This window comes from Bombina bombina, chromosome 2 (assembly GCF_027579735.1).
Source record: "Bombina bombina isolate aBomBom1 chromosome 2, aBomBom1.pri, whole genome shotgun sequence".
NCBI classification, from domain to species: domain Eukaryota; kingdom Metazoa; phylum Chordata; class Amphibia; order Anura; family Bombinatoridae; genus Bombina; species Bombina bombina.
Window position 1 is genome coordinate 1,198,002,081 of NC_069500.1, and position 17,626 is coordinate 1,198,019,706.

Genomic DNA, 17,626 nt, shown 5'->3' on the forward strand with positions numbered 1-17,626 from the left:
TTTGATGCGTAGCAAAAGCGCCAAAATAAGCCCCTCCCCCTCACACACAACAGTGAGGGAGATCAGTAAACTGTCTAAAATTAAATAAAACGACTGCCAAGTGGAAAAAACAGTGCCCAAAACATTTTATTTTTTTTTCACCCAGTACCTCAGAAAATTAAACGATTTAACATGCCAGCAAAAACGTTTAACATCAAATAAATGAAATGACATTAGAAGCCTGTTGCTAGTCACTGCAAATTAGGCTAAAGTCTTATGCATACAGTATTATCCCAGTGAAGTGCCATTCCCCAGAATACTGAAGTGTAAAATATACATACATGACAGCCTGATACCAGTTGCTACTACTGCATTTAAGGCTGTTAGATTACATTAAATCGGTATGGCAGAATTTTCTCAGTCAAATTCCATTGTCAGAAAATAATATGCTGCTACATACCTCTTTGCAGATTAACCTGCCCGCTGTCCCCTGATCTGAAGTTTACCTCTCCTCAGATGGCCGAGAACAGCAATATGATCTTAACTACGCCGGCTAAAATCATACAAAAAACTCAGGTAGATTCTTCTTCAAACTCTACCAGAGAAGGAACAACACACTCCGGTGCTGTTATAAAATAACAAACTTTTGATTGAAGGTATAAAACTAAGTATAATCACCACAGTCCTCTCACACATCCTATCTATTAGTTGGGTGCAAGAGAATGACTGGGTGTGACGTGGAGGGGAGGAGCTATATAGCAGCTCTGCTGGGTGAATCCTCTTGCACTTCCTGTTGGGGAGGAGTTAATATCCCAGAAGTAATGATGACCCGTGGACTGACCACACTTAACAGGAGAAATATCTTTATAAATCAGGATTACACAAATAAACTTCAGGGGGCATCTATTTTCAGTTTTTCAGGGTTTTGATCAAAATATAAATTGAAAAAATTATTCAGCCTACTGCAAAAAATATACCATACGCACAACCAAAATGTATTTCAGCACAAACACACATATGTCTACTTTTCTCTCATTATATAATTAAATAATGCCAGGCCAATCCAAAGCTGAGCTGTCCTCTCTATGGGAGTGCATGGTTCAGATGTAGCTATGGAAACCAAGGAAATCTTGTGGCTTATTTATCCACTAGTCCTAAAGCCCGTGTACACGGGACAATTTTTTTAAGTACCGCGGTCCCATCCCTTGCTCCCTCTCTCCCCCCTCTTTTTTGCTCTCTCTCTCCCCCTCTCTTTTGCGCTCTCTCCCCCCTCTCTTTTGCGCTCTATCTCCCCTCTCTCTTTTGCTCTCTCTCTCACCCCTCTCTTTTGCTCTCTCTCCCCTCTCTTTCTCTCTCTCCCCTCTCTTTTGCTCTCTTTCTCTCTCTCCCCTCTCTTTTACTCTTTTTCTCTCCCCCTCTCTTTTGCTCTCATTCTCCCCTCCTCTCTTTCACTCTCTCTCCTCTATTTTGCGCTCTCTCTCCCCTCTTTTTTGCTCTCTCCCCCCTCTTTTGCTCTCTCTTCCCCACTCTTTTGCTCTCTCTCCCCCCCTCTTTTGTTCTCTCTCCCCCTCCCTCTTTTGCTCTCTCTCCCCCCTCTTTTGCTCTCTCTCTTCCTCTCTTTTGTTCTCTCTCCCCCTCCCTCTTTTGCTCTCTCTCCCCCCTCTTTTGCTCTCTCTCCCTCTCTCTTTTGCTCACCCTCCCTCTCTTTTGCTCTCTCTCTCTATCCCTCTCTTTTGCTCTCTCTCTCGCCCCTCTTTTGCTTCCTCTCTCCCCTCTTTTGCTCTCCTCTCTTTTGCTCTCTCTCCCCCCACTTTTGCTCTCTCTTCCACCTCTCTTTTGCTCTATCACCCTCTGTTGCACTCTCTCCTCTCTCTTTTGCTCTCTCTCTTTCCCCCTCTCTTTTGCTCTCTCTCTCCCTCCTCTCTTTTGCTCTCTCTCACTTCCCTCTCTTTTGCTCTCTCTCCCTCCCTCCTCTCTTTTGCTCTCTCTCCCCCAATCTTTTGCTCTCTCTCCCCCCTCTTTTGTTCTCTCTCCTCCTCTCTTTTGCTCTCTCTCTCTCCTCTCTTTTGCTCTCTCTCCTCTCTTTTGCTCTCTCTCTCCCCCTCTCTTTTGCTCTCTATCTCCCCCTCTCTTTTGCTCTCTCTCTCCCCCTCTCTTTTGCTCTCTCTCTCCCCCCTCTCTTTTGCTCTCTCTCTTTCTTTCCCCCCTCTTTTGCTCTCTCTTTCCCCCCTCTTTTGCTCTCTCTTTCCCCCCTCTTTTGCTCTTTTTTTCGCCCCTCTGTTGCTCTCTCTCCCCCTCTCTTTTTCTCTCTCTCTCTCTCCCTCTCTTTTGCGCGCTATCTCTCCCCCCTCTCTTTTGCACTCTCCAGGGCCGGATTTACATCTCAGGTGCCTGTAGGCACAAAAACCTGAAGCGCCCCAAACCCCCCCCCCCCCCCCCCGCAAAAAAAAAAAGTGAAAAAAAATGAGGATTTTTTTTTATTATTATTATTTAGGACAACTAAAAATAAATATTAGATGTAAAACATTATAGCTTAAGATAATTACATTTTCCCTTTTATGGAGATACACAAATACATACACCAATTCCAATATTTGTTGTAATGGAAGCTACACCAAAAATCAATATTCACTTAATTTAAATGGCCATACAATTAAAACCGACTGTTATCAAAAATGGATGGAACATACACCTATGAAATGTATTGCAGATATCTCTGGTAATTTATTTTGTGTATTTATTGACAGAGGCTCCACAGGACTTCTTCAGCCTCTTGGGGTTACATTTTGTACCCCTCAGTCACTCCCATTTATGGCCCCTTGGACAAATAATTCTGCATCAGATTGATCAATTTGCAAATAAAACACACTGACTTACTTACAGTTAAGTTTACTGTTACTCACTCCTATGAGATTTTCCAGCCACAGTGTATGCAAACACAACAGCTTGTCTGACCCCTCAAACACAACCTCACTAATTGTGTTTTATTCCTTGTGTGTGTCAATGATATTCCTTGTTTAGAACTATATTACAATTCAAAGACAGAAAATATGCAGCAAAGTGCAAAATTCATAGCTGGATCTGTTCATCTATTTTTCTCGCTCTAATATATTTGTATATGTGTTAGAGTAGGAATTTGATTAAAGTGTGTGTACATATATATATGTATGTGTGTGTGTGATTGTGTGTATATTATTCACTTCCTTCATTACATTTTTCCTATAGTACATTTATCATTAAAACAAATATTCAACTTGTATTTTTAAACGTGCTTGTGTATGATGTATCTGAATTTAAAAAATAAAGAAAAACATATTTAAAAGGACATAAAATGTGACAGTTTTCTAGGACATTTTATTATTGCACTAGTGCTTGCACAGAAGTGTGTTAGCCTCTTGCAAAAGAGTTAAACACATAGTCAATGTCAGTTCTGAGACAGCTTTACACATCTGTGCAGACTCAGATGGGCTCATAGGACATGTTTACTGACAAGCCATTAGTGTATTGCTTTTCTGGAGATGACTTTGACTATGTGCTTAACATTTTTTTGGAGTTAAACACAGTTTTGGGTAAACAATAGCAATATTAAAACTAGCAGCATGCAAGCTCATCAACAACCTTTGCATCCAGTGGAAGAAAATATAAAATGTAGGTATTTTTTCCTCTACATGCAAAATATCTTGAACTCTGATATTTTTAGTACAAATACGCACAGATGTTAACATTTATTTTGTTCTGTAATATAAATATAATATGATGTTGCTCTGAAAGGAAAAAATGGAGTGTAGATTATATGTAATCCATGGGTCAACAAATGTGTTTAAAATTAGAAGGCAGTAAGAATATTTAGGAGCTCTACTGTTAGGACCTTGAAAGTGATATTTGTAAATAGATCTATAGTAAATATGAAAATTAGGAGTCACGAGTCAGGGGTAAAATTCAATTTACCACAAAACACAAACATAACACACTCACTAGATAAAATAACAGATGAACATTTTTTTATGAGATGTGTGTGTGTATATATATGTATATATATATATATATATATATATATTTTCCTGAAAAAACGGTTGCACTCTCAGGTCTTTTGGTGAAACAAGTAAATACTCTTTTAATGAAACGTTTTCGGGGAATTCCTCCCCATCATCAGCATAAACATGAACTGCATCAAACAAACTTATATACGGACTGCAAATAATCAAAATAATTTCAAATACCTGTGTGTAAAGTGTCCTCTCAGTGTGGTGGCGCCAAACAGTGTGTGTGTGGAACGCATATTCTGCGTTCCACTGTGTAAACCGGAAGTGCTTAATGTGGTACTCTTTCCGGTATTATCAATATACAAAAAAAATTTTTTAAGCAAATAAACTTGCAATGATTATATATCTTTAACTGTAAATGTCAAAGTAACAAAGTGTACAGGAATTATTTGTTATATATAACACGTGTTAATTGTGTATCGCACTCTATGTGGATTACTCGCATTACGTGAATCATTCTTGCATGTGGGATCTTCCCCATTCAAAGATCTTATATGTGCTCATATGTGATATCATATTATTTTTACCCACTGTATTCTTTTCGGGCTCCCCCTACTTGTTATTCTATGTGTGTCTCTCTCGATCATCTGTATAAGCCTTGCATGAGGACACGCTGTCATAGCCTGGTTGGCATAGGAACCGCTTGTTATGCTGGATCTACTTAGGCGGATGGGTCTATTTGTCGCCCTTTATTTTATATATCTTTACTGAGTCATATGGGTAATATTAGTTAACTTAGTACCATGCAATTGTTGGGCTAATTGCTAGGTTTTAGTAATCCTCTATGTGTATCACCTACATGCCCTAAAGCGCACTTGTTAGGGATATATACGGGGGTTAGAGAGTATTCTCTAACTGAGGTTATGTAACCTGTGGCACAAGTAATAGACATTTTCCTTCAACCGATCGTTAAGACAGTTAGATCATATATTTCAGACACCAATGACTTAATCAGGAAGATGAGGGATGTGCGTGTGGAGACTGGTGACATCCTGGTCACCCTGGATGTCAACAGTCTCTACACTATCATCCCACATGACACAGGACTCATGGCAACTAAACAACACCTCATAGAGAGTACACAGTATGAGGGACCCCCTATTGACTTCTTCTTGACACTAATGGAATACTGCCTCACCAGGAACTATTTCCGCTTTGAGACATCTTTTTACCTGCAACTAACTGGCACGGCGATGGGGTCGAATATGGCCCCATCGTATGCCAACATTTATATGTCTCAGTTCGAAAACCAATTCGTTTGGAGCACAGACACATCGCTGGTTATCTTCTATGTAAGATACATCGACGATGTGTTCATGGTGTGGCGAGGAGGACAAGAGGCACTGTTAGACTGGTTCAGGGATTTTAATAATGCCCCCACACCAGTGAGGTTTAAGATTACACACCATCATAAAGAGATACAATTCCTAGATCTTAATATCTACATAGAAGGTAATGTCTTAGGAACCACACTCTACAGTAAGCCCACTGATAGAAACTCTATTTTAAGTGCCACCAGCTGTCACCCTCCAGCCCTATTAAAAGGTATAGTCAAGTCCCAGATGACTAGGGTCGTACGCAACAATTCCAACATTGCTACAGGGGTCTAACAGTTGCAACTCATGAGGGACAAATTCTTGCAGCGGGGGTACAAGCAACAGATAGTTGACAGTACCGTAAAAGAAGTCCTCCCATATACTCAAGACAGTCTGATATATAAGGACAATCTGACAGAGAAACCCAACAAATTGATAATGGCAACAACGTTCTCACCCAATACTACACAGGCTGGAAAAATATTAAGAGACCATTGGCCAATAGTACAGTCTGACCCTAAACTGACCTTTACACACAACCTGACACCGATGATAGCATACCGGAGGGGTACTAATCTTAAGGACAGCTTGGTACGTACAGACCCCAAATCAAGCTATATGGACACAACTCACATAAACATCAAAGGCTCATATCGATGCCTAGGGTGCACAACATGCAATGGCCTCATGTCAACCAAGAACTTTCACCATCCACATACAAATAAAGTGTTTAAGATCAAACACTCAATATCCTGCAACACTGCATTTGTAGTATATCTGTTATTTTGCCCATGTGCCCGGTTCTATGTGGGCAAAATGAGCGGAACACTCCGCGAAAGGATGGCCATCCATAGATGGGCCATACGGCTGGCGTTAGACCAAGGAGATTTGGACCAACCAGTGGCCAGACACTGTGCAAGAATGGGACATCAGGTGTCAACCATCAGGTACATCCTGATTGACCACATCCCCCCCCTGGACAGGGGAGGTGATAGGAACAAGGCCCTGTTAAGAAGAGAGGCGGAGTGGATGTATAGATTGGGCACTATAGCCCCAGGAGGACTAAACTCCCCTCCAGACTTTAAGGTGCTCATTTAAGTAGAGATACATACTGGGGCATGGCAAACAGACCTTGAGTAGTTTGTGGCGATGCACTGGAAGTCAGGCCCCTTGAGGGGTAGACTATTTAGTGCAGGGCGCACTATCTGTTTTGGGGGGGGGACATGGAGATGATCCCCTCCAATTTAACAGTACTCGGTCCCTTATTGCCAATTGCCCACAAGAACTCATGCAGACTTAAAATACTGAGCTGCCTTAAATCATACAGCAATTCCAATGATACCATCCACCTACATCAAGTCAAGATGATGATTTCAACATATAGGACACAAGAAATTAACCAACAGGAACACTACAGAGCTACAGAATAATGAATTATGGACAGACAATAATTAGGGGATGGAGGTAACCCCCGAGTTGAGGAAATCCTACCCCAAGTCAGGTTGTGCAAGTACATCACATAAGGTCACTGAACTGGGACTATCATATAATTCTAAAATTAATAATTGAAATCCGGAAGGAAGTTATTATATAGCAATGTGCCATAATGTAACCATATGGATTAATATGGAAACAACAGTTTGCCTAAATATATATTAAGAAAGTTAGAATTAATATACTGTGAATAAGGGGTATGGAGACATAAGAGGGATAGATACAATTTAGAACAACATCAAAACCAATTACATATAACTAACACTAAGTGTACATTGTAGCAACAATATTAGAGTTGCCTTCATTTATTTATGTTATATATTTTATTATTAATTTCAACTTTACATTTTTGAGTTTTATTTATGTGTATTAAGCACATAGCCCATATGGATATCTTAGAAGAATCCTAACTACAATAGGGTTAATACATAGATAGGTTACATAACCTCAGTTAGAGAATACTCTCTAACCCCCGTATATATCCCTAACAAGTGCGCTTTAGGGCATGTAGGTGATACACATAGAGGATTACTAAAACCTAGCAATTAGCCCAACAATTGCATGGTACTAAGTTAACTAATATTACCCATATGACTCAGTAAAGATATATAAAATAAAGGGCGACAAATAGACCCATCCGCCTAAGTAGATCCGGCATAACAAGCGGTTCCTATGCCAACCAGGCTATGACAGCGTGTCCTCATGCAAGGCTTATACAGATGATCGAGAGAGACACACATAGAATAACAAGTAGGGGGAGCCCGAAAAGAATACAGTGGGTAAAAACAATATGATATCACATATGAGCACATATAAGATCTTTGAATGGGGAAGATCCCACATGCAAGAATGATTCACGTAATGCGAGTAATCCACATAGAGTGCGATACACAATTAACACGTGTTATATATAACAAATAATTCCTGTACACTTTGTTACTTTGACATTTACAGTTAAAGATATATAATCATTGCAAGTTTATTTGCTAAAATTTTTTTTTTTGTATATTGATAATACCGGAAAGAGTACCACATTAAGCACTTCCGGTTTACACAGTGGAACGCAGAATATGCGTTCCACACACACACTGTTTGGCGCCACCACACTGAGAGGACACTTTACACACAGGTATTTGAAATTATTTTGATTATTTGCAGTCTGTATATAAGTTTGTTTGATGCAGTTCATGTTTATGCTGATGATGGGGAGGAATTCCCCGAAAACGTTTCATTAAAAGAGTATTTACTTCTTTCACCAAAAGACCTGAGAGTGCGACCGTTTTTTCAGGAATATTTATTGCATGTTTGCACCCAGGCAGATGACCACTGGAGGGTAACACTGTACACTGGATGGGATTATATATATATATATATATATATATACACACACACACACACACACACACACACACAAATATGCTATGTGAGTGGTTTACACACATAGACATTTTTATTTTGCTAGTTAACCTTTAGTAATCAAGCTCTTAATTTATAGCAACAGCCATACAGTCTACAAACATCGTTGTCAAAGTGCCCTAAAGGCTGTAAATCACAATCGGCAACTTGTAATAAAGAGCAGAGCATCTAGTCCCACATAACCTCCTCACCTCCAATGCCTTTATAGAACAAAAACATACATCCTGAAGCAGAATTTAACCCCCTGGCTATAAAAGAGGAATACAGCACATAATAAGTGAATACACTGCAATCCTCTCTGGTAGCCAAGGGGTTAAAGTGTGCTCTGCTTGTTATGTTGTCATTCTAGGCAGCATTTAGATCCCTTGTACAGTCCTAACCTCTCCTGAAGCCTTCATTGATTCAATAAAAAGTTTCTGCAGCACAGTTATCAGCATGGAGCTTGGCTGTGTGTGTGAGGGAGGCAGCAGAAGTACAGAAATTAAAAGTAAAACTAACAGTAAACATGCCTGGCGAAAATGGGAGGGGTTTAGTTTTAATCATTGCCTCTCTCTCCTGCATGGCTCCCTGGACTGCTGTAAAATATTCCCAATGAAACACTCGACTCTGTAAGCAGCTGGAAGCACAATTCTTACTTAAATAATGCCTTAAAAAAAAAAAAAATACACTGGCAGGCGCCCCTCACTGCAATGCACCTGTAGGCACATGCCTACTGTGCCTAATGGGAAATCCGGCCCTGGCGCTCTCTCTCTCTCTTTCCCCTTCTCACTTTTGCTATCTCTTTCCCCCCTCTTTTGCTCTCTCCCCCCCTTCTCTTTTGCTCTCTCTCTCCCCCTCTCTTTTGCTCTCTCTCCCCCCTCTCTTTTGCTCTCTCTACCTCCTCTCTTTTGCTCTCTCTCTCCCCCTTTTCTTTTTTGTTCTCTCTCCCCCTCCTCTCTTTTGCTTTCTCCCCTCTGTTTTGCTCTCTTCCCTCTGTTGCTTTCTCCCCCACTCGGCCATGCCCCCATGACAGCATGCACGCTCGGCCATGCCCCCATCGCGACATGCCTGACCACGCTTCCATCGCAACACATCCGGCCATGCCCCCTCCACGGCAGAAAAACACTGCTCAAGGCCAGGTATGTTTGTCCTTGCGCAGTCTCTACTGTGCATGACTGCATCTGACAAACATACCTGGCCTTTTATTATATAGGATGTTACCTAGTAATAATAAACTTTGGTTGTGTCTTATAATAATGTTTAGTCAAAATAAATGATAGATGCTTCCAATGAAGAAAGCCGAGTGCTAACTGATTGTGCATTCACTTACCACAGTAGCATAGATTGTATTATCAGGTTTCTCTGTGATACAGGCTTTTAAGCTATCGTGTAACTGATAAAAACCCACTTCCTTGGCTGATAAGCAAGTGAATGCTAATTGGTCCAGGAGGTGGGGGGGTATTTTGAGGGTATTTGAGTTCATCATGCTATGAACTATTTTATCCAAAATAACGTAAGGGATTTTCTTCATAAAACATACAGATTTATTTATGTTACATTATTGTTTGTGATGTGGGGTAAGTGAAGTGTTTAGTATCCACTACCACAGGCCCTATTATTATGTCCTTTTAAAGATTTAATAACAGGACAGCAATTCATTTCTGGGAATGTTTACTCAGCATTCCCCCAAAAAAATTATTTGGGCAGCTTTAGATGTCTAATAAGATATTTAGAGCATTGTGCAAATAGTGTAAAAAGGTGTTTTCACATTTTATAATGTGTTAATTATAAAAAATATTCAAATCCTCAATGAAATGGTTTATAAATGTGTTCCTGCATGGCATGATGTCTTCAGATTGGCTCTAAAATTAGGTCAAAGGGATAGTCAACACAATTGTTTTGTTGTTTTAAAAAATAGATAATCCCTTAATTACCCATTCCTTAGTTTTGACAGACTTGCATTTTAGCCAATCAGTGTTCACTCCTCAGTAAATTCACATGCATGAGCTCAATGTTATCTATATGAAACACATGAGTTGAGGGGTAAAGAGATGGGCCAATGAATATAGCAGGTGGTAAGGGGTTGTCTTGTATACAATAGGTAGCAATAAGGAACATGAAGATATGAAGCATTTTTACAAAAAGGGAATCCGTTAAACACATAAAACACAGTATTACAACAGAACTTGCATTGTGCTTTGTTCAATTCTTGTTCATTCTTTGCATAATTATTTTGCCTTAATTGTATTTAATCTATTCATTTACAAAATGGTTATAAAATGAATTTTAATTACTTTTAAAATGCATCAATGTTACATGATCACAGATTTTGTTTGAAATGTGTATTAAATGGACATTCTAGTCATTTTGTATATCTTTACAAATAAAAAAATGTCACAATGTAAATTTCACACAAAATATATATATATAATACAAATAAAATGTGTGTTTATAAATCAAGTAATGTTAACAAGAGGTTTACCTTTGAGAATGTATACAAATATATATACTGTTTTAAAATACACCAAGAACTGTTGACATTTAGATATTTTTATGGTCGGTATCGAGAATGTTAACATCACTTGATTCATAAACACACTTTTCTATTTGCATTGTATATCTTTATAAATCAGGATTACACAAATAAACTTCAGGGGGCATCTATTTTCAGTTTTTCAGGGTTTTGATAAAAAATATAAATTGAAAAAATTATTCAGCCCATTGCAAAAAATATACCATACGCACAACAAAAATGTATTTCAGCACAAACACACATATGTCTACTTTTCTCTCATTATATATTTAACTTCATGCCAGGCCAATCCAAAGCTGAGCTGTCCTCTCTATGGGAGTGCATGGTTCAGATGTAGCTATAGAAACCAAGGAAATCTTGTGGTTTATTTATCCACTAGTCCTAAAGCCCGTGTACACAGGCCAATTTGTTTAAGTACCACAGTCCCACCCCTTACTCCCTCTCTCCCCCCTCTTTTTTGTGCTCTCTCCCCCCTCTCTTTTGCGCTCTCTCCCCCCTCTTTATTTCGCTCTCTCACTCCCCCTCTCTTTTGCTCTCTCTCTCACCCCTCTCTTTTGCTCTCTCTTCCCCCCTCTCTTTTGCTCTCTTTCTCTCTCTCCCCTCTCTTTTGCTCTATTTCTCTCTCTCCCCTCTCTTTTGCTCTCTTTCTCTCTCTCCCCTTCCTTTTGCTCTTTTTCTCTCCCCTTCTCTTTTGCTCTCATTCGCTCCCTACTCTCTTTTGCTCTCTCTCCTCTCTTTTGCGCTCTCTCTCCCCTCTTTTTTGCTCTCTTCCCCCTCTTTTTCTCTCTATCCCCAACTCTTTTGCTCTCTCTCCCCCCTCTTTTGTTCCCCCCTCTTTTGTTCTATCTCCCCCTCCCTCTTTTGCTCTCTCTCCCCCCTATTTTGCTCTCTCTTTCCCTCTCTTTTGTTCTCTCTCCCCCTCCCTCTTTTGCTCTCTCTCCCCCCCTCTTTTGCTCTCTCTCTCCCTCTCTTTTGCTCACTCTCCCTCTCTTTTGCTCTCTCTCTCCCTCTCTTTTGCTCTCTCTCTCGCCTCTCTTTTGCTCTATCACCCCTCTGTTGCTCTCTCTCCTCTCTCTTTTGCTCTCTCTCTTTCCCCCTCTCTTTTGCTCTCTCTCCCTCCTCTCTTTTGCTCTCTCTCTCTTCCCTCTCTTTTGCTCTCCCTCCCTCCTCTCTTTTGGACTCTCTCCCCCTCTATTTTGCTCTCTCTCCCCCACTCTTTTGCTCTCTCCCCCCTCTCTTTTGCTCTCTCTCTCCTCTCTTTTGCTCTCTCTCCTCTCTTTTGCTCTCTCTCTCCCCCTCTCTTTTGCTCTCTATCTCCCCCTCTCTTTTGCTCTCTCTCTCCCCCTCTCTTTTGCTCTCTCTATCCCCCCTCTTTTGCTCTCTCTCTCTCTTTCCCCCTCTTTTGCTCTCTCTTTCCCCCTCTTTTGCTCTCTTTTTCCCCCTCTTTTGCTCTCTCTCTCCCCTCTCTTTTGCTCTCTCTCTCTCCCCCTCTCTTTTGCGTGCTCTCTCTCCCCCTCTCGTTTGTGTGCTCTCTCTTTTTCCCCCTCTCTCTTTTGCTCTCTCTTTCCTCCCTCTTTTGCTCTCTCTCCTTCGTCTCTTTTGCTCTCACTCCCCCCTCTCTTTTGCTCTCTCTCCCTCCTCTCTTTTGCTTTCTCCCCTCTGTTTTTCTCTCTCCCCTCTGTTGCTTTCTCCCCTGCTCGGCCACGTCCCCATGACAGCACGCAGGCTCGGCCATGCCCCCATCGCGACACGCCCAAACACACTTCCATCGCAACACGTCTGGCCACGCCCCCTCCATGGCAGAAAAACACTTACTCTGCTGCTCAAGGCCAGGTATGTTTGTCCTTGCGCAGCCTCTACTGCGCATGACTGCATCTGACAAACATACCTGGTCTTTTATTATATAGGATGTTACCTAGTAATAATAAACTTTTGTTGTGTCTTATAATAATGTTGAGTCAAAATAAATGATAGATTCTTCCGATGAAGAAAGCCGAGTGCTAACTGATTGTGCATTGCACTTACCACAGTAGCATAGATTGTATTATTAGGTTTCTCGGTGATACAGGCTTTTAAGCTATCGTGTCACTGATAAAAACCCACTTCCTTGGCTGATTAGCAAGTGAATGCTAATTGGCCCAGGAGGTGGGGGGGGGGGGTATTTTGAGGGTATTTGGGTTCATCATGCTATGAACTATTTTATCCAAAATAACGTAAGGGATTTTCTTCATAAAACATACAGATTTATTTATGTTACATTATTGTTTGTGATGTGGGGTAAGTGAAGTGTTTAGTATCCACTACCACAGGCCCTATTATTATGTCCTTTTAAAAATGTAATAACAGGACCGCAATTCATTTCTGGGTATGTTTACTCAGCATTCCCAAACAAATGATTTGGGCAGCTTTAGATGTCTAATAAGATATTTAGAGCATTGTGCAAATAGTGTAAAAGGTGTTTTCACATTTTATAATGTGTTAATTATAAAAAAAAATATTCAAATCCTCAATGAAATGGTTTATAAATATGTTCCTGCATGGCATGATGTCTTCAGATTGGCTCTAAAATTAGGTCAAAGGGACAGTCAACACAATTGTTTTGTTGTTTTAAAAAATAGATAATCCCTTAATTACCCATTCTTTAGTTTTGACAGACTTGCATTTTAGCCAATCAGTGTTCACTCCTCGGTAAATTCACATGCATGAGCTCAATGTTATCTATATGAAACACATGAACTAACACCCTCTAGTGCTGAAAAACTGTCAAATGCAGAGGCGGCCTTCAAGGTCAAGGAAATTAGCATATGAACCTCCTAGGTTTAGCTTTCAACTAAGAATACCAAGAGAATGCTAAAAGTAAATTTGAAAGTTGTTTAAAATTGCATGCTCTATTTGAGTCATGAAAGTTTTTTTGGGACTTAACTGTCCCTTTAACATTACATACCAATGACTGAATATAAAAATGACTTTGGGAAAGGGGTATGAGTTAGTACAACCATATTTAGAATGGCAATCGGTCTGCTTTGAACACTACACATATATTTTTTACATTTAAAGAAAGATGATACCGCTAGCTAGATGGAACATATCATACAAGCATCGATTAATTTTTAGCTACCTAAAATAAAGTATTACACAAATGAAGATATATTAATTGATTTCTTGACAATTGCATATCGAACTCAAATATTTCCTATCAAGCAAATTAAAAAGCAGCATTTACACAGGTTGAAATTATATTTCTGGCTGAGAAATATTTTGCAGGGACAATATACTTAGACATTGACAGGAACACCTATAGAATCCTATCAGCCAATCGGAATTCAAGGGACGCCATCTTGGATGATGTCCCTTAAAGGAACCTTCATTCGTCGTTAGTCCGTCGGGCCAGAAGGATGTTCCGCGTCGGAGGTCTGGAAGATGGAGCCGCGGTTGGATGAAGATAGAAGACACCGCTTGGATGAAGACTTTTACCGGATGGAGGACCTCTTCTTGCTCCGCTTGGATGAAGAATTCAGCTCAGCTGGGTGAAGACGTCTCAAGGTAGGGAGATCTTAAGGGGGTTAGTGTTAGGTTTTTTTAAGGGGGGTTTGGGAGATTTAGAGTAGGGGTATGTGGGTGGTGGGTTTTAATGTTGGGGGGGTTGTATTTTTTTTTTTTACAGGTAAAAGAGCTGATTACTTTGATGCAATGCCCCGCAAAAAGCCCTTTTAAGGGCTGGTAAAAGAGCTGATTACTTTAATTTAGAATAGGGTAGGGCATTTTTTTTATTTTGGGGGGCTTTATTATTTTATTAGGGGGCTTAGATTAGGTGTAATTAGTTTAAACCTCTTGTTTTTTTTTCCCTGTAAATTAGTGTTTGTTTTTTTTGTACTATAGTTTAGTTTATTTAATTTAATTTAATTTTAGGTAATTGTAGTAATTTATTTAATTTATCTAATGATAGTGTAGTGTTAGGTTTAATTGTAACTTAAGTTAGGATTTATTTTACAGGTAATTTTGTATTTTAGCTAGGTAGCTATTAAATAGTTAATAACTATTTAATAGCTATTCTACCTAGTTAAAATAAATACGAAGTTGTCTGTAAAATGAAATTAAATCCTAAAATAGCTACAATATAATTATTCGTTATATTGTAGCTATATTAGGATTTTTTTTTTACAGGTAAGTATTTAGTTTTAAATAGGAATACTTTAGTTAATAAGATTTAATTTATTTCGTTAGATTAAAATTATATTTAACTTAGGGGGTTGTTAGGGTTAGGGTTAGACTTAGCTTTAGGGGTTAATACATTTATTATAGTAGCGGCAAGGTCCGGTCGGCAGATTAGGGGTTAATAAGTGTAGGTAAGGTAGCGGCGACTTTGGGGGGGGCAGATTAGGGGGTAATAAATATAATATAGGTGTTGGCGATATTAGGGGCAGCAGATTAGGGTACTTAGGTATAATGTAGGTTGCGGCGGTGTCCGGAGCGGCAGATTAGGGGTTAATTGTGTACTACAGGGGTCAGCGATAGCGGGGGCGGCAGATTAGGGGTTAATAAGTGTAAGGTTAGGGGTGTTTAGACTCGGGGTACATGTTAGGGTGTTAGCTACAGACTTAGTTATATTGTAGCTATCATACGCCTAGATTTAGAGTTCTGCGGCCAAAGGGGTGCGTAGCTAACGCTGGCTTTTTTCTGGCCACACCTTTTAAATACCGCTGGTATTGAGAGTTCACAGAATGGCTGCGTTAGGCTCCAAAAAAGGAGCGTAGAGCATATTTAACGCAACTTCAACTCTCGATACCAGCGGTGCTTACGGACACGGCCAGCTTCAAAAACGTGCTCGTGCACGATTCCCCCATAGAAAACAATGGGGCTGTTTGAGCTGAAAAAAAAACTAACACCTGCAAAAAAGCCGCGTTCAGCTCCTAACGCAGCCCCATTGTTGTCTATGGGGAAACACTTCCTACGTCTGCACCTAACACTCTAACATGTACCCCGAGTCTAAACACCCCTAACCTTACACTTATTAACCCCTATTCTGCCGCCCCCGCTATCGCTGACCCCTGCATATTATTATTAACCCCTAATCTGCCGCTCCGTAAACCGCCGCTACTTATATTATCCCTATGTACCCCTAATCTGCTGCCCCTAACACCGCCGACCACTTTATTATATTTATTAACCCCTAATCTGCCGCCCCCAACGTCGCCTCCACCTACCTACAATAATTAACCCCTAATCTGCTGACCGGACCACACCGCTACTATAATAAATGTATTAACCCCTAAAGCTAAGTCTAACCCTAACACTAACACCCCCTAACTTAAATATAATTTAAATCTAACAAAATAAATTAACTCTTATTAAATAAATTATTCCTATTTAAAGCTAAATACTTACCTGTAAAATAAATCCTAATATAGCTACAATATAATTTTTAATTATATTATAGCTATTTTAGGATTTATATTTATTTTACAGGTAACTTTGTATTATTTTAACCAGGTACAATAGCTATTAAATAGTTAAGAACTATTTAATAGCTAAAATAGTTAAAATAATTACAAAATTACATGTAAAATAAATCCTAACCTAAGTTACAATTAAACCTAACACTACACTATCAATAAATAAATTAAATACAATACCTACAATTATCTACAATTAAACCTAACACTACACTATCAATAAATTATTTAAATAAAATATCTACAAATAACTACAATGAAATAAACTAACTAAAGTACAAAAAATAAAAAAGAACTAAGTTACAAAAAAGAAAAAAAATATTTACAAACATTAGAAAAATATTACAACAATTTTAAACTAATTACACCTACTCTAAGCCCCCTAATAAAATAACAAAGCCCCCCAAAATAAAAAATGCCCTACCCTATTCTAAATTAAAAAAGTTCAAAGCTCTTTTACCTTACCAGCCCTGAACAGGGCCCTTTGCGGGGCATGCCCCAAGAAATTCAGCTCTTTTGCCTGCAAAAAAACACATACAATACCCCTCCCGAACATTACAACCCACCACCCACATACCCCTAATCTAACCCAAACCCCCCTTAAATAAACCTAACACTAAGCCCCTGAAGATCTTCCTACCTTTTCTTCACCATACCAGGTTCACCGATCGGTCCTCGGAAGTGTTGATCCAAGCCCAAGCGGGGGGCTGAAGAGTGACGTCCATCCTTGGGCTGAAGTCTGGATCCAAGCGGCGGCTGAAGAAATCCATCATCGGCTGAAGTCGGAAGTCCATCATCGGGATGAAGTCTTCTATCAAGCCGCATCTTCAATCTTCTTTCTTCTGGAGCGGAGCGGAGCCATCTTCTTTCCAACCGACGCGGAACATCCTCTTCAACAGACGCCTACTCGCCGAATGACTGATCGGAACAGCCAATAGAATGCGAGCTCAATCTGATTGGCTGATTGGATCAGCCAATCGGATTGAACTTGATTCTGATTTGCTGATTCCATCAGCCAATCAGAATATCCCTACCTTAATTCCGATTGGTTGATAGAATCCTATAAGCCAATCGGAATTCGAGGGACGCCATCTTGGATGACGTCATTTAAAGGAACCGTCATTCGGCGAGTAGGCGTCGGTTGAAGAGGATGTTCCGCGTTGGTTGGAAAGAAGATGGCTCCGCTCCGCTCCAGAAGAAAGAAGATTGAAGATGCGGCTTGATAGAAGACTTCATCCCGATGATGGACTCCCGACTTCAGCCGATGATGGATTTCTTCAGCTGCCGCTTGGATCCAGACTTCAGCTCGAGGATGGACGTCACTCTTTGTTATTTTATTAGGGGGCTTAGAGTAGGTGTAATTAGTTTAAAATCGTTGTAATATTTTTCTAATGTTTGTAAATATTTTTTTAT